This window comes from Ursus maritimus, unplaced genomic scaffold, assembly GCF_017311325.1.
Source record: "Ursus maritimus isolate PB19 unplaced genomic scaffold, ASM1731132v1 scaffold_4, whole genome shotgun sequence".
Taxonomy (NCBI): Eukaryota; Metazoa; Chordata; class Mammalia; order Carnivora; family Ursidae; genus Ursus; species Ursus maritimus.
Window position 1 is genome coordinate 16991526 of NW_024426552.1, and position 18446 is coordinate 17009971.

Here is an 18446-nt window from a genome sequence, read left to right on the forward strand (position 1 = left end):
TGTGCTCTCTGGTCACTCTGACTGAGGAAGGATTCATCATGTCATTATGATGTTGACTAAACACAAGATTTCTATTTCTAGTGATGGAATAGAGCAAGGAAAATCACACACTGGCTTTTAAGTGCTCTCTTTGGAAAGTGACAACTGTGACCTTCAGTAACATCCCTATTACAGTAATATCCCTATTACCTCATCCCTCAACTCCGTGACCCCAAGTTAATAGTAAAGCACACAGAAAAGCATATTCTGGGAACAGTAGGAAAAACATAAAAATAAGCATTCATTAGTATGTTCACAATAAATATCCCTCAGGGATGTACTAGCATCCCTACTGTGGTCTCTTATCAATATTTCCCATTAAACAAAATCAGAGTGTTTTTGGAAAGTAACTGATTGACGTACTAGATGGGAAATGCATGAGAGGGGCCTAGAACATCTGGTCTTACCTGAAAGCAAGGAGGCTATCAGAGTGTTCTAGGTTTTAAAAGGACGAAAGAAATGATTGAAGGCTCCACTGCTGAATTGAGTTTCAATATAATAAAAGCTGCAGTGGATTCAAATTCATCAAGTATGTTAAAATCCATGAATACCTAATGGTATTTAAGAGAAAAAGTAGTTTATTTATTACATTTGGAGGATGCTCAGTGACCAGCTCTATTTTGTGCTGATTAATAAAGGGAAAAATATGTATTTAATGTGTCTTTCCTGTATAAGTTGTACCTCGGAGTGAACAAATAGTTTTGGGAAAACTTCTTTATAAAAATAGTCCAAATCAATAAAAACAGAAAGAATGATTGAATTAGAAAGTCACCATTTTGGGGCGCCTGGGTGGCACAGCGGTTAAGCGTCTGCCTTCGGCTCAAGGCGTGATCCCGGCATTACGGGATCGAGCCCCACATCAGGCTCCTCCGCTATGAGCCTGCTTCTTCCTCTCCCACTCCCCCTGCTTGTGTTCCCTCTCTCGCTGGTTGTCTCTATCTCTGTCGAATAAATAAATAAAAACTTTAAAAAAAAAAAAAAAGAAAGTCACCATTTTGTTAAATTCTAATAAAATAATGTAAGTGGGCGATGATTATCATTGGCTCCTAATGTCCCAAAAGGAGAGATAATCAAACACTATGTCTCACCCGATAGAAGTCACATGACCGCCCGTGGAAAGAAGGATTCTTGTCACAAAATTGGAACCTGAATCTGATCAGATATCTACATCTAACTACTTACAGAAAGAAAGAGAAACAGATTAATGACTTCACAAGCTGCAATCAGCAAAACCGAAGACATAGGAAAACTGTATACATCAAACAACCTTGTTTATTCACAAGTAATTTGCAAGGATAAGAGAATGGAAGAGGAAGCCCATAAATAAAAATGACTCAAGAGACTCTCCACCAGACGCTAAGCATGGACTATTTTTTGGAACTTGTCTCAAACAAGTCATCTAGAGAGAGAGAGAGAGAGAGAGAGAGAGAGAGAAAGAAAGAAAGAAAGAAAGAAAGAAAGAAAGAAAGAAAGAAAGAAAGAAAGAGAGAGAGGGAGGGAGGGAGGGAGGGAGGAAAGAAAGAAAGAAAGAAAGAAAGAAAGAAAGAAAGAAAGAAAGAAAGAAAGAAAGAAAGAAAGAAAGGAGTAATTTATAGAATGAAAAGCTACATTAAAAATTTAAGCAGTCTCATTTGATCCAATTCATTAGGTAAGTTGATTAACAAATTGATCAGAATGTCTCTGTTTTCTAAGTGAGCTCAGGCTAGATTTTAAAACATACTCCATATTCTGTAGTTTATCCTTGTCAGCTTTGATTTTAAAAGATCCCTTGCTCTACATAAATATCATACTTTCAAAATTTTGTTGCTAATTATTTTTAAAAGAAGTAAATTTTTTTTAGTAATTTCCTGAATGGTATCATGTAATTTTATCCATGTCTGTAGGAGATATCCTTTTGACTGTGTACTTCGTTAGGTTAACAACAATGGTTTACTTACCTTCTAATCACAAAAAAGTGCTGATAGCAGGCAGTCAATATATATAATTCATACTGTGTAGTGTCATATGACTGATGAATGAATGATAAAAAAAATGAATGAACAAAGTGTGTTCTCAGAACATCCTCAGGTACCTGCTTGCCATGAAACATGACTCCTTAATAATTGGATTAAATTGATTTTAAGGGGCGCCTGAGTGGCTCAGTCATTAAGCGTCTGCCTTCAGCTCAGGGAGTGATCCTAGTGTTATGGGATCAAGCCCCGCATCAGGCTCCTCCTCTGGGAGCCTGCTTCTTCCTCTCCCACTCCCCCTGCTTGTGTTCCCTCTCTCGCTGGCTGTCTCTCTCTCTCTCTGTCAAATAAATAAATAAATAAAATCTTTAAAAATAAAAATAAATAAATTTATTTTAAGTCTTCTCTCCCCACACCTTTACTCCACTCCATTGATACTCTCTACTTAAGGAAGTCAAAAACCTAACTCAAAAATCACTGCAGGAAAGGCAACTGATTTATAGTAAATAGAGTCAGAAATGTTGAAGAACAACAAAATTCTTCAGTATTGCCATATGCATTTAAGAATTAATAAAGAATTGTTCTGTCAAATTTAAAAATGATTTTTTTAAGAATAAACATTGTACTATGGTATGAAAAAATTGTGAAATAAATTGTGAGATATCAGAAAGTTGCCAAACCTTAAATGACCTTCCTCAAACATATTTCAGTGCCAAACACATGAGATGGAAAAGGCATTTCTTTTTTTTTTTTAAGGAATAAGTTTCAGACATGTATTATAATATTATAAAACTGCCTATAGGACAAATTTTGCAGAACCCCTGATGCTCTCATGATCACGACCAAGCTCTCATGTCTATGATATTTAACCACAAGTGACTAAATCATCAAACTAGGATAAAACAAAAGCCAATGATTCTTTTTTCCTCACTCTATCTTCATCAGTTAACTATTCAAGACTATCTCTAAACAAATAACATGAGCATCAGGAGTGAAAAATAGAACCATGTGGAGTTCTATTGTTTAATGTTAAAATATTGTTTCAGATATGAAGAAATATAAGTCCAAATACCTAACTGATGTCTTAAAACCAGATACTCTATTTCCTCTCTTTTATCCAAATTAATGAAGTAAAAGCCAGACATTTTCTTCAGAAATTATGTAATATCCACCTAGTCTTATAATATTCAAATGTATGAAATGTTTATTTCATAATTCAATTGTCATGCTTTTCTTTGCTCGATCAGGGAATTCTAATCCCAATAACTCAAAAGATACTGTTTTGATTACATAGTTTGCAATGACAGGTGGCCCTACACACAAAAACATAAGTTGTTGACTTGGCACAATTTTTCTTCTCTCTTTCTGCAGTAGAAAGAAATTGCTGGGATTTTCTCTCATAGGCCAATTATTTAAATGACCTGGTGACCGCAGTTGCATCTGAAAAGATACATTTAAGAGAAGAAAATGACTTACTTGACACCCTTAACAGGGACTTAAATAGGATTAACACATTGAAAGCTTCACATCTTCTAAAGAAGGAAATCGGGTTGGAATGGTGAAATGAAATGGGAATGTTCAAAGGAGTATTTCACTTCGCCCTTAATGGCAGAAATTAAACATGTATGGAAATGTTTTCCAATGCTAGTATTTTTCACTGTAAAAGCAGTGAAACATTGAAGCTATTTTAAAAACATAGCTTTTCACTATTGTTTTTGGAGTTTTATGTCTGAAGTTATATTAATACTCAAAAATAAACTTAAACATTTTCCGTGAAAAATAGAAAAAAAGGGAAGAAATATTAGGTAAGAAAGTATAAGCTGTGAATGTGTGTTGAAACAAAATCCAGTATCAGATAAAGAAACATACACAAAGGCAGGATATGACTTATTAAAGTAACTAAAACAAATATAGAAATGATATATAATAAATATGGAAATGCAATTGAAAAGTAAGGAGAATCATTGATTTTGGTCATTAATGCACATATATTTCTTTGAATAAGGAAACTTAAAATTATAGCAATTTAGATAATTTTGCTTGGTTAATAATGTTATTTCGTTAATGTTATTTTTCAAATTTACATCATTACCATCTACAAGAACAGATATCCTTAGGAAAGGAATGCAATAGAAAGAAGCTAAAAAAAAATGGGGGTCAACTCCCTTTCATTTCAAACTGCAACAAATTTTATTATACTATACATACAACCTCTTACTTTTAGTTTTCTAGAGAAAGGCATACATTAATTTATACCTATATGTACAATTTATAACGTGTACCTTTAGGTTAAGTATATGTCAACTGTGTTTGACAAATTTTATATGCTCTTCTAATTCCCTGGTACACAGCAGAGTATAGCATTATGGTAAGTCAGTCTTGGATACACTTAAAATTAGGTCCAAAATTTTAATAAGAAATTGAATTTAAATGTGCCCCTTAACTAGATAGGAAAGATTAGCCTTGAGGAAGATGATTTGTATTATTCTCCAATGGGTAAAAACTCTATGAACCAGGGCATTATAGTTAATGTTAAGACTAAACCGTGAGAACTTGGTGCAAGGCTGAAGTCTGGAATGAGCATTTGCACATGGATAACACTGAGAAAACCAATCTTATTTGAAAGTGTTTCCCAGTAAAAAGGTCCTCACAAGAACGCGCTGACTGTAAATGTCTGGCTTTTGCTGGGAACAGTGTTCAAAGAGGCCATAAAGAACTAATGAAAGCATGAAGTTAAGTGAGTTCTACAAATAAAAATAGTGACTAAGATGGTCAGTTCAGAATTACTGCCCTTGGAAATATTAAAGTCAGAGCGATGAGGGCAGACACTTTTTTTTTTAGAATTTATTTATTTGAGAGGGAGAGCAAGAAAGAGCACAAGGGGGTGGGAGAGGTAAAAGCAGGCTCCCCGCTGAGCAGGGAACCTGACTCAGGCTCTACCCCAGGACTCTGGAATCATGACCTGAGCAGAAGGCAGACTGAGCCACCCAGGTGCCCTGAGGGCAGACACTTTCTACAATCCAGCTGAGAACTAATAAAACCTAAACAAGTGAACTAACAGAATAAGGAGAAAAGACACTACTCACTAGATATTACACAGGAAGTAGAACTACCTACCTGAATTCTAAGCCCCTCATAAATCCACTTCAAATGACTCTTCCTACAGAATAACTTTGCTTTTTGGTTTATCTCAGAGAGTGCTTGTATTGGTTGAGTTTCTTTTGGTCCCTGTTCACAAGCAATAGAATTCTAAGCCTGACCAAAAACTGAATACATGGACAAGGCTTGGAATAACTCACAGGATCATGCAAGTGGTAAACCATGCTTTCTGACATTACTTTACAGTTACTGATAATGACATCATTTTTTCCCCCCGGAAGTAGACTTTAGTATGGAAGGAAAATAAGGGATGAGTCCACAATTCATGAATGGAGGACGCCATAAAACCTTTGCGAAAGCTCCTAAGGGAGGGAAGATGATCAACAGGGAGAATGATGGCCTATTGGTCAAAGTAACATATTTCAAAAGATTGAAAAGTTCAAGATCATCAAATGTGCCAAAGTGATCTTGCAAATTGGCATGACTTCATTTGTCCACTTCATAGAGCTGTGCTTGACTTGACAGCATCACATTTATCTGACTCTTGATGATTTTTAGTTACGTTTTTGTCTAGGTTTCCAATGTGTTACTTTGATCAGGGTCATTTTACAGAAGAGGAGCTAGTCTAGACATACCTTGAAGATACTACAGGTTTGGTTCCAGACCACTGCAATAAAGCAAATATTGCGATAAAATGAGTCAAGTGAATTTTTGGTATCCCAGTACATATTTATAAAAAATTTTGTTTACACTCTACTGTAATCCATTAAGTATGAAATAGCATTATGGCTAAACTATGTACATACTTTAATTAAAAATTACTTAACTGCTAAAGAATGCTAACCATCATCTGAGCTTTCAGCGAGTTACAATCACTAATCACAGATCACCATAACACATATAATAATGAAAAAGCTTGAAATATTGCAAGAATTACCAAAATGTGACACACAGATACAATGTGAGCAAATACTGTTGGAAAAATGGCGCCAATAGACTTGCTTGATGAGGGGTGGACCCGAACCTTCAATTTGTAAAAAATGCAGCATCTGCAAAATGCAATAAAGTGACACACAATAAAATGAAGTATTCCTGTATCTACTCCATGAATATATTAGGACTTTCAGATTCAAGTGCTGAACTATTCATTCTGAATTCAATAGTTTTCCTGTGATAAGCAGTGGCCTTTTACTTATAATGTTTCATAAATTTGCCTTTAATTATCTTAAACATGGAGATCATGCAAGTCTTAATTAAGAATGCATACTTCCAAGACATTTAGCAACGTATTAGGTCTTACAAGTTTTCTGGAAGGCATAAAGGAAGCAGTATGTACTCTTAAAAGACTTCACTTTGGGAGAGAATTTATCCCTCTTATAAAAGAATTATAATGTCCAAGATAGAAAAATGCACAAATATAGATAGAAAGATGTTAGAGAAAAAGAGTCATAAAACCTGTGAGGAGTACAGCAGTATCAAATAATCTGTCATTGGTATTTTTCAAAGGTTGCAGTCCAGAGTTTCTCAGAAGTCTCACTGTGATTGTAAACGTTCCTGGGAGATAGGAGAATTCTTTATATATACCAAAGCTCCCTGTGTAACCTGTAAGGAGTGTCTTCGCTGGATTCTGAACTCCAGGAAATTAAAAAAAAAAAAAAATCGAAATGAGCTTCTTTGCACTCAGAGAATTTACTAGCTCACACAGAGATAAGCATATTCCAACTGAAATTATGAGACACAAAAAGGCAAATAGCAGCAAAATCAAAATGTCTGTGTTTTATTCATCAGAGAGTGATCAGCATGAGTTGGAAGGGGTGGGAAGGGGATACTGGGAAGGGTTGTTTAAATTGGATGTTGATAACAGGGTAGCTGTTTCATAGATATTTCATAAGGAGAGCAAAGGAAATGAACTTTAGAAAAATGTACTTTACAATCTTTGACGATGGAAGAGTAATGTAATTGCTCTGAGTCTCCATTTCCTGTCCCATAGACAAAAAGTTTAAAGCATGGTTTGGCCCAGGTTCCAAAGCACAGAGTCTAATGTGACGCTTACACACTAAGGCTTTGGGGTGTGAGGTGAGGGATGGGAGGTGCAATGTCAGGGCAAGGGTGAGGACAAAGGAAGGCAAGGCAGGAAAGGAAGGACACAAGTAAAAGGTGGGGAATTGTTGAACTGGCCACAGCCTTAAAAGAAAAACACATGGTTAGACATGAAGAAATGTCTCCAGGGAGATCAGACCTCCAGCCTTCAGAACAGCCTATCTGGTAGAGGAAAGAAGGAGAGCAATATGCTGGTTACTTCCAATTTCTGGTCTCTCCTAGTGAAAGGTTGTCCCAAGGGGTGCCAATGTCTCCCACACTTCCAGGTTCTCAATCCCAGTGCCTCTGGGCTGCCACTGGGGAAGCCACATCTCACACTCGATGGATTCTTCTCAGCCCAGAAACAGATGGGAAAAGCCCAGCCAATGTGGGTGTAGGGGGATCAGACTGGGGTCCCAGCAGCAGGACAGTTCCCGCATCACCAGACACAGCGCAGACCATGGTGAAGGCCAGCCTTGCACCCAGGGAGGCAGAGACAGGCCCAGAATTAAAAGACTAGTAGTGATAACCTGTTGTCTTGCCCATGACAAGGGAAGGGGCAGGGCCTAGAGAAGCTGGGACGAGGCTGAAACTGGGTCTAATACAGATGAGATTGATGTCAAAGGCTTTCACCAATTTTAAGATTCTGCAACCACATGGGTCTCTTCACATGAAATCCCAGAGTGTGCAATACTTCATCAATTGAGATGATTCAATAATTACAGAAAAGCCCATCAATTTTCCATTGGCAGCATTCCAGTGAATAACAAGAGTTCATTATACTCCCCCCCAACCCCCGGTCCGGTAGTAATTTCTGAGTTCCATAAAATCAAGTCGAGAAGTGAAGTATGGAATTGTGTGCTAAAAAAAGATGTGCTACTGAGACAAATCTGACCTTCGTCCTGAATTACATAGACAGCCCCTTATTGCTACCAGCTGTGCTGCTTCGGGCTCACCGTGCAGCCCCACATTCTCCTCCATGTGAGGTACCAGAAGTGGCTACTGCACGGAGATGACTTCCTTATAGCTGCTAGGTATATTTGCAGAGAAACGTGAGCAATCGTGCTCCTTCAAAAAAACAAAACAAAACAACAAACAAACAAAAACACCTGTATTTAGATGAAGAAGATTTTTGACGTTTTTAGTTTTATACTCCTGTCCTAAACAGTCTATGGCTTCATGTAAATCCTGAATTCTAGGGCATAGTCCATTTAAAGATTAAGTGGTAAAAACAGAAACTAAATCCATAAAATATGGCAGATGGCCTCCTTGTTCTCTAAGTTGCTTTTGGAAATGCACACAAATCATTTATGTAAGAGGCCACGCCTCTTCATGTCATGAAAGGGAAGGGGTAGCATGGCTACCAAAGACTCTCACACCTGTTTGCTTAATTCACTTACTCATTTGTGGATGAAAAGAAGTGGAAGAAATAATCAGCACTGTTGTGGATCTGTGTGAATTGCACCCCTGAGTTGTGCAGTGCCCAACGTGGGCAGCCTTTAGGGCAACCTTGGGAAGAGAGTTCACAGATCCCAGGGAGCAGCATTACTTCTATGTGAGAGATTACTTGGTTTGCAGGTGAAGTGACTGGTATCCAGAAACAGCCGAATGATCTGTCCAAGAAGAAGTGAGAGAGTAGAAAATAGCCCAGATCTTCTGACTCATCTGGCAGCATTATCTTGTGAATAAACCCTCAGAGAAAAGGAAATTTAATGAAGTATCACATATCAGAATGACATGCAGTAGGTATTTAATCTGACTGAAATATGACTTTGAACAAAAAATGATTCTCTGTCAAGCGGTACTGAACGCTCGGTCCAGGCGCCACCAGGAATCAATGCCTCCTTCCTCACCTCAGAGCGGAAACTTTTGAGAAGAGAGAATGTTCCATGTTTATTTTTCAACTCTGCTTTTGCTCTATCACAACTTTATATCCCTGACCCTTGAGGCTGTAGTGCCCGCATTAGAGTGTTTTGTTAAGGTCAGGATTGAACATCAATGCAAATGCCAGGAACATGAAACTATTGGACAGAAGAAGAGAGACGGTAACTCAGTCCAATTTGCTCAGTAAAATGGCCCTCTCATTAAAGCATTTACCACAAGAGAGTTTGAAACTATTAATACAAGTAATAATCAGAAAAGCAGTAAGAGTAGCTATTAATAACTTAAAGCCAACATAGATCGAACGTGTATTTATTACCTGGCATGGAGCTAAAGGCTTTGTATAAATTATTTTATTAGTCTTTTTGAGAAACTGGTGAGGTAGAAACCATTAAGTGAGAAGCTAAAACAAAAAGGGGTGTGTGTGTCTGTGTGTGTGTGTGTGTGTGTGTGTGTTGGGTGGGGATGGGAGGGGTCACCTCGATTCAATCTATCTTTATCGAATATTGGCTACAATACACAGCAACTTTATGTTCACTGTCTGCGGAACGAAGATAAACGAGACAGGGTTCCCAGCTCGAGTGATTTGCAGTCTGGAGGATTAGAGAGGCATTCGCATAATTGTGGGACTGCATTTAATTTATTCACATTCTCACAATCTCCCATTATTACAGAAAATGGATGATCTGAATATAAAAACCAAATGAACTGTAGTTATGCCTGATGGTAATTAAAGAAATAAGTAAAATTAATGAGGCCGTTAAAGGCAAGTTTTAAAGAAAATTCCAACAGTGCTTCAAATAAAAGCATAATAATAATTACCCTTTACTCCCCACACAAAAAAGAAAGAAATGACAAAAAGGTAAAATTCAGATGCTAATTTCTTTTAAAGTCGTCTTCCATTCCACTATCCAAGCAAAGTTATTAAACAAATGGAAAGCAGACATAAAGAGGGACTTTAGAACTCATTCGCTTTAGAAAAACCAGGGTAGTCACCGCACAGCCGTATCACATATCCTCTAAAAGGTGTGCGTCTGGGAAGCCGATAGTTGATTAAGATCACGGAGCAACGTTGTTTGAATGACTTGACACTGAATCTCAAAGAGGTGACCGCAGAGAGCAATGACTCCAGAGTGAACTGCGTATTCTGTTGGAACGCTTGGAGCCCCACGGCTGCCAGCTTAGAGTCGTGTGTAAGTGAAGGATATTGCAGAGTTCTTAAATATCTAGAAAAACCTTGGCATGGTGGGCTCAGGGCACTTACAACTCCTCGACAGTCAGATAAGAGCCCGTCCAATGTGAATCGATCATCCGCAGTCCCAACAATCTTGTTCCATGACCTCATGGCTCTTGATATTTATGAGGGTGACAAAACTCTACTTCATTTTAAATCAGATCATTTAAATTCTTTTACCATTTTGGGAAAAAGCAAAGCATGTTGGTAGACAAAATGGAGAACTCTAAAATGAGTTGTGATATGATCGGTGAATAGCGGGTTAGTTTTCCTTTTAGGAGAGAAAACATTTTGCGGATTGACTAATTGCTTCGGTTAATATATGCTATCACAGCTACATTTTGTATTCGATTAGCTTGACTAATTAAAATATTTATGCTTTCAGGGGTGCCTGAGTGGCTCAGTTCATTAAGCACCTGCCTTGGGCTCAGGTCAGGATTCCAGGGTCCTGGGATCCAGCCCCCAATCTGGCTTCCTGCTCAGCGGGGAGTCTGCTTCTCCCTCTCCCTCTGCCCTTCCCCCTGTCCATGCTCTCTCTCTCTCTTTCTCTCTCTAATAAATAAATAAATAAATAAATAAATAAATAATCTTTAAAAAATAAATAGATATCCTTTCTTTACTTAATCTTATTCATAAGATTCATATTCAGTAGGTGATGTTTATTACAGTTAATGGCAGGTAGCAGGAATGGCAGTCACTGTTTCAGACCAGTGGTTCTCCAAGTGTGCTTCCTAGACCAGTGGCACTGGCATCCCTTGGGAATTTTTTAGAAATTACCAGGTCCTACCCCAGACCTACTGTATCAGAAACTCTGGGGATGGGGTTAGCGAACTTTCTAAGACGCCCAAGAGGTGATTTAGTTGTGTGCTAAAGTTTGGGAACCACTGTTCACGCTCTCCGAGACCAGAAGGTGTAAACCAATTCATATAACTAACTGGCTTCTACAGGACAATCAAATGGTTATGCCATTGGCTTCCTGGAACTTCAGGCCCCAGTTAAAAGCATTCACATTCCCATTTCTAAATCTCTATGCTGGCCAAACATAATTATAGTCTTAATTTGACCCACTGGCCTTTAGTTTGCAACTTCGCTTTTAAAGGCATAGGTATTTAGCAACACAAATTTAGAAAACATTTACAATTTTAAGACAGGTTTGCCACAATTTACAGGAAAGAAAATATTTTACTTGTATCTCATCACCCTGGCACACACCTTGGAAGCTTATCTCATACCTCAAAACTTTCAAAATTGTTGATGCCCAACTGGTAATTAAACTGGTTACATGGTCCGATGACCATAAAGAAATAGAGGAAATTACGGCTCCCACAGGTCAATGGCCATAGGCATGCGTGTGATGGGTCCATTCAGGACAGGTTATGTAGTTTTTAGAGGTCAGTGGAAAATGAAAAAAAAAAAATTATAAAAAAAAATTGCATGCTCCATTGCCCAGTCAAATTTCGCTTATAAAACACAAGGTCAAGGAAAATCTTATTAAGAATTTCAGGATGTTAGCAGAGTGGTGCCTTTCTGAGCACGGAGTGTTGTGTGACAGTTCAGATTACACACCTATGAAGCCAGCCCTGGGTCCAGGGATCTCTGTTTTGCCTCCTGTGGATACTACTTGCCTATACTGCCTGAAAGTGAACAGGTAAAATCTAGGAAAAGATTTGTAGGAAGAGCAACTAAACCACAACAATTTTACACTATAGGATATATGATGTAATTGGTTGAAACTTGAAAACGATTCCAAAAATAATAATGAGCATTAAACATATATAATCCATCTTGACATTTACTTCCAATAAGACTTTGCTCTTAATTATATCTAACGTAGACCACCTTAGGTCGAAAATTTCCTGAGGACAAGAACTTTGCTATTCTTAATCATTTCTGTGACATGATTGATACTAACCTATAATGCGTCATACTGAGAATGGCATTTATTAACCAAATTTTCCAAATGAGGAAATTAAAATTCTTGGAAGCTTATAGAAATATTTTCAGGTCACACGGATGCCAAAAACATTACTGATAGAATCAATGCATCTTCCAGATTTTCTAAATTACTCCCAAAATATTGCTCCTGGGACAAATTAAAAATGTCAAGGGACATTTTTAGGCAAAATAGGCACTTACCTACTGAGCAAGATTTAGGACACTTTCAAAAGTCTTCCTTTTACCTCAACATGACCTATAGCTCATGTTGCCTGAAATTTCTTTCAGTGTAGAACCATTGACTTGATCAAGGCATCATCACACTGTCAACAAACACATGCTCTTGACTTCAACTGTGTCAGGGCAAAACACTATTTCAGAATTGAGCAAGCTACTGATTTCACAATAGCATCTCGTGGCTTTTAGAACGAAATCCAAAACATCTCATGATGGATTAAGTACATTTTTCAAAGTAGGGCCCTCCCTACCTTTCTATTCCATTTCACATCATGCTACCACTTGTGGACTATTCTCTGGACACACTGTCCTGGAACAGGTACAGTTGTGTTTTTCCCCTGACTCTACCCAACTGGCTTTTATTTGACCTTCAAGTCTAAGCAGAAAAATATCTCACAGAGGCTTTCTCTAACTTTCCTGTCTAATATCCTATCTCCATCACCCACTCCCTGCCACATACACCAACCTGAATCACTCTTCCTTGTCGCCATGGTTACCTCCTTCTTGGCAATCACTGCAACCAGCAATCCTCTCTCATTTTTATTTGGTTACTTATTTATTTAGGTGTCTTCCCTCTAGAATATAAATCCTTTAAGGCAGTGACCTACTTTCCTGTATATCTCCATATCCTTAATAACTCTAATAATGTCTGGCCCAGAGTAGACAGTGAATATATAGTGACAGGTGGTGAGTAAAGTATAGAAAAAAAGAATATTTGAGTGGCTCTTTGAAAGGGCAGTTAGTGAAAGGACATAGTTGTAGGAGGAGTCATGGGGAAAAAAGCTGGAGGGAAGAAGACTATGTCCAATCTGAGATGATGTTGCCAAAGGAGGAATGATCTAGACAAGGACCCTCCATAAGAAGGTCTTGGCATGGCAAACAGGCAGATAGATGCCGGGACCTTAGGAGAGAAGAAACATCAGAAAGGAAAATTGAGCGGGAACTAAAATGCCTCCTCACAATATTTTCATGGGTGTAGTTTTATTTAAATCTGACAATATTTATGAGAAAGCATCCATAAAATACTTTCTCATTCTAAGAATGCTAATTGGCTTTCTCATGAATGCATGCAGATCAAGCAACACCTAGTTTGAAGACTGGAAAACTAAAAGTCTCACGTGTTGACTGAGGGTAGTAAGTCAACAACAAAACCAGGTTATAATTGAGGCTCACCGATCTAGAAAGCGCGACATTGGGATTTTAGGCTTGTGGTTATTTTCAGAAAATACTTCATCAAGGTTAAATTTCAAAGCCGAAAGCTACCTCCGTCTACCTCTTTTGTGCTCAATTGCGACTTTTTTTAAAATGCTTTTCAGAAGTTTTCCTTGTTTAGTCACAACTTGAAGGAATTTTATTTTTAGTTTTGACCTAAATCAAATAATGTCGAACCATAGCTTTTTTGTAAGTGGGAGGGGGGTAAAGAGCAATAATTTTCCCTATTTTAAGCAACTTGAACTCTATCTGCACTCAGAAAAACAACACTCTCAAGAACCTGAACATGCAAACTTCAAAACTTGGCAGTGTGAGACCGTCTGATGGAGGAAAAAAGCAACCAAAGCCAAATCCAATGAAAAACTGTCTTGTACTTTAGAAGTCACCCAGATTTAAATAGCATGTCTTGACATGAGATGAAGCACAATTTCCTCTATTTTAAAAAAAAATGTTATCTCCACGTATAATGGTCCAATGAGAGGTAATGCAGCTAGAAAGTTTGGTTTAGGGTAACATAACTATGACCATACAAATCAGAATGCAAGATTTAGGATGCCTGGTAGTACTCCCCAAGAAACAGTCTCTAATTACCTTCCCTGTCACCCTCTGCCATGAGCAATGGGTGACAAACCAGGTATCATCTTGGTGTTGATTTTGAATTCTAAAGTCTGACCTCAACTATCAGAATCCTTAAAATTATTACATTGATTGGCAATTGGAAAAAGCTACCCAAAATATTATGAACCTTATTATCTCAGGGTTGGGACTTGTTCCAGGAATCAGTGGCTGAGTTTTTTACTCCTCTTGGTTTTTATAGCAGTTTATAAATTAATACTCTGCATAGACAATTGGAAGCAGCACAAGAGTGAAGATGACTTATGTTACACACCATGAGAGTTTTCTCCTCAGTAGCTGAGAATTAATAAGGTACTGCAATTTGTTGAACTGAATCGGAGACTGTTTAAAAAATATCTTACAATCAACATGAGAGAATATTCCCTCACTAATCAATTGTAGACTTAGTTGTGACTCTATAAATTCATCCTAGGCCATTAGGATTGTAAGATGATTATGAGGTCAGATTAGCATTATGCAACAATTTGCTATGTGGATTCAGGTAGATTAGAAGCCTAGTTTTTTTTGTTTGTTTGTTTGGTTTTGGTTTTTGGCTGCTGTTGTTGTTGTTTTTTGTTTTTTGTTTTTTTTAGGAAAGCTCTATGCCCAACGTGGGGCTTGAACCCATGACCCTGAGATCAAGAGTCACATGTTCTACCAACTGAGCCAGCCAGGCACCCCTAGAAGCCTAGATTTCTTGATCTGAAAATTGAAATGATAAAAATCCCTATATCCTAGAATTCAAAAAAATAATGAAAGAATCAATGTTATAAAGTACTTAACATAGGTCCTAGCACTCCACAGAATACTTGCACGCTAGTGATGATAAAGTAAAAGTGATTGAAATAATATAGGTGGTGGAAAAGGTAATGTTAGTAATAGCAAAGCATTTCATACCCTTAATGATAATATATCATATAATTACAGAATAACCTGGAATTTCTTCAGAGATGAGCTGTATCAAAAATCTCTCTTATTATTGAATGTTTCAGGGATGTCATTTGACTCAAGTAAATTCATACAATGAAAAGACATTTTAGGTGTTTTGCTTTATTCTGGTGTGTGGATCATATCTCACTATAGGATTGCTGCTTATGTGATTCATAGGGGAGAATTTCATGAGATATTATGTTAGCAAAACAGTTTCTAGAAAAAAAGGATAAGAAAGAGGTAAAAGATGCATCATCTCCTGTAAGAGATGTAAAGATGACTAAAACATTCCCTGTCATCAAGAAACATTCAATTTGTAGGGTATAGGGTGAAAAAGAAATAGGAAAAAAGTGCAGATCAACATGTGTCTTAAAAAAGAAACATGAACTGAGGGCTGCTGGAGGGGAGGTGGTTGGGGGATGGGGTAATTGGGTGATAGGCATTAAGGAGGCACATGATGGAATGAGCACCGAGTGTTGTACGCAACTGATGGATTCTTGAGCACTACATCTGAGACTAATGATGCACTACATGTTGGTTAATTGAATTTAAATTTTTGAAAAAGAACACAATATACAGTAGGGTTAAAAGGAGGAAAATGTACTTAATTGGTGGGGTTAAGAAAGAATTCATGAAGGAGTAGAATGTGAGGTGGATTTTGAAAGACTGAGCAAGGAAACAGAACTAGCACGGCACGATGGGATACAGTCCTCCACAGGCCTCTGACATTTCTGCAGGTCTTGTGGGCACTGGCTGCTTTGTTCCAGATCATTTTATATGGCAGCTGAGTATGCAAATAGCTTTGGGAGGCACAGTCTCTCTCTCTGGAGCGGAAGGCAGGTTTGTTGGCTTTGCAGTAAAATAAAAGTAATGTCTCCATCTGGGGCCCAGGTCAAGCAGGTATGCTTGCAGCCTGTTCTCAATGATCTGGGTGTCCTAAACTTGGAGTTCTTCAAGTTGATGCAAACCCACTGTGTGCACACTATCCACGTGGGTCTCTCCAGGTCACCTCAATGGGTACAAAGGAGAACCAATCTGAACACATTGCACCATGAGTAAGAAAGCCCTTTGTCATACTTTCCGCCCCTGGAATCGTATTCCTAGAAGCTAGAGACTGCCTAAGAACTAAGTCAGCACCTTACATTTTAAGGTGTATTTTTTTTTAATGGTATCATACTAATTCTAGTACCAATATCCGAATTAATTAGGACAAGATAAATTACTCAACAATAGAAAACACTACACAAGCTAACTCTATATTTGAATGTTTATATCTTGTTCATAGAAAGCTGTCAAAAAACAAACTCTGCACACTGAATAAAACAAAACAGAAAGATGAGTTTGTTACAAGGGTTTGTACTTGCAAGCCAGACAGCTCAAGGCCATGGGAGCAATGAACGAATTCTGAGTTGCTTCCAGTCGAAAGGATTTTTATGGGGTAAATGCAGGAGCTTTTTGGCTTCTTATCTGATTGGTTGCCCACTGGTGTTCTTTCTCACTTGGATTAGGACAGCTGAGTCAAGGGAACAAGGAAGTCCAGAGATGGTGTGAACAGATTTGGCATTTGGGGATTGGCTGCCATCTTCTGCTGATCTCTGGGAAGAGTGTAAATCCCTGTCAGGTGAGGTTAAGTTTCTTTCTACTTCACGCACCTGCGTTGAGTATTTCCATGTTGTCCTTGTCTAAGTGATTCAATTTTGGTTTAGTTCTCTGAGGCTAACTGTGGGTCACAGCAATTATCCAAGACAACTCATTCCTATTTGGTGAGCCAGAAATCAAGGTTGCTTCAGTCTCGTGGCACCTCCATTGCAACCGGACCCTTCACAATTCCCTGGAGAATGCTGGGGTCTCACGTGAGCAAGCAAATGTCTCTTCCTTGAACTCACACAAACATATATAAACATACAAGAGTATATCTGATATAAGAATAAATGATTATTTATTAATTCATAGTATAAGCTTTAGGTTGCATTCTTTCTATATTCTACGTGTATAGTCCTAAACAATATTTAATAACAGTGACAGATAATTCAAATGTACTTTGAAGATATCACTTAATACTGTTATTTAAAATCCTTTTTCAAGTCACATTTACTAAAAGAACAAATTTATAAAGTAGTATTGTGTGTAGCAAAACAGATGATTTTTGGGTAAAACAAAAACAAATCCAGAAATTATCTATCTATCATATTCTGCTCAAACACTAATTTAACCATAGGAAACATTTTAAAGCTGTTCTGAATATAAAATCAAAGTTCTCTAGAACTAATAGAAATGGATGACAGACATTTCAACGTAATAAGTGGAAGGGGGCCTCGTAGCATTCTGACAAAGGAGGTAGGGGTACGGGAATGCATGGAATGAAAGGGGAGGCAGTCTTTGACTGTCTTCTCCACCAGACCGAGCAGTTGCCTGGGCAGTTAGTAGAGGAGCCTGTCAGACACATTACATCTCTTTCTTTGCAAGAGATTAGAAAATCTTAACAAAGACATAACTGCCAGCAGCTGCCGAAGTCTTCATTTCTGGAGATATCTTAATCAGACTCTCTTTCATGATTGGTGCTCTTTATTATCAGTTTTTCTTAAGCCATATTGATTCAGCATGACTCTGAGACTCTGTGCCCGCGGTGTGTTGGGAGAAACTTGAGGGAAATGCAAATGTTCTTTCTGCATTGATTGGGAAACCATTCAGCCAACAGTCACAAAATACATAAAATGACTACCACTGTCCACATCTGTGGTCTCCAATACCTTCAGTGAATGATCTTTTCATTTTCCACTCTTTAAAACTAATATCATGGTGATATTGCCCACCACTATACAAATACATGTATGGCCCATTGCCATAAATGAGGATAATCAGTTTAGAGTGTAAAGATGTCTGTGAAAGTCACTAGCCATATTGATGTTGGTAATTACCTTGAAAAGCCATGGCAATATGGTTGCATCATAAACCATGAGATTCACTTTTAAGGTAAATGGGTTACTCATACAGGAGTGATGGGGGGGGGAACTCTGACACAAATCAAGAGAAATTTGGGAGTTATACAACTTATTTTTTTCTTTTTGCTTCTTTTGGTGCTCTGTTAGAGACTGGGCGAGACTGGGATTATAATCCCTATATTATAGATAGTATTATATCATTTATCATTATTTTATAGGTTTTAATTTCAATGTTAATGAACATTGAAATATTTATGTTCTTTTAAGTATCATGCCATCCGAGAAGGGAAAACG

General features: G+C 37.8%; 1 non-coding gene across 1 annotated transcript; it reads right to left on the minus strand.

The window, feature by feature from the left end:
* Window positions 1-14883: 14883 nt before the first annotated feature.
* On the minus strand, window positions 14884-14956 carry TRNAK-CUU. Its single transcript has one exon. It is a non-coding gene; the product is annotated as a tRNA-Lys (tRNA).
* Between the last annotated feature and the right edge of the window lie 3490 nt (window positions 14957-18446).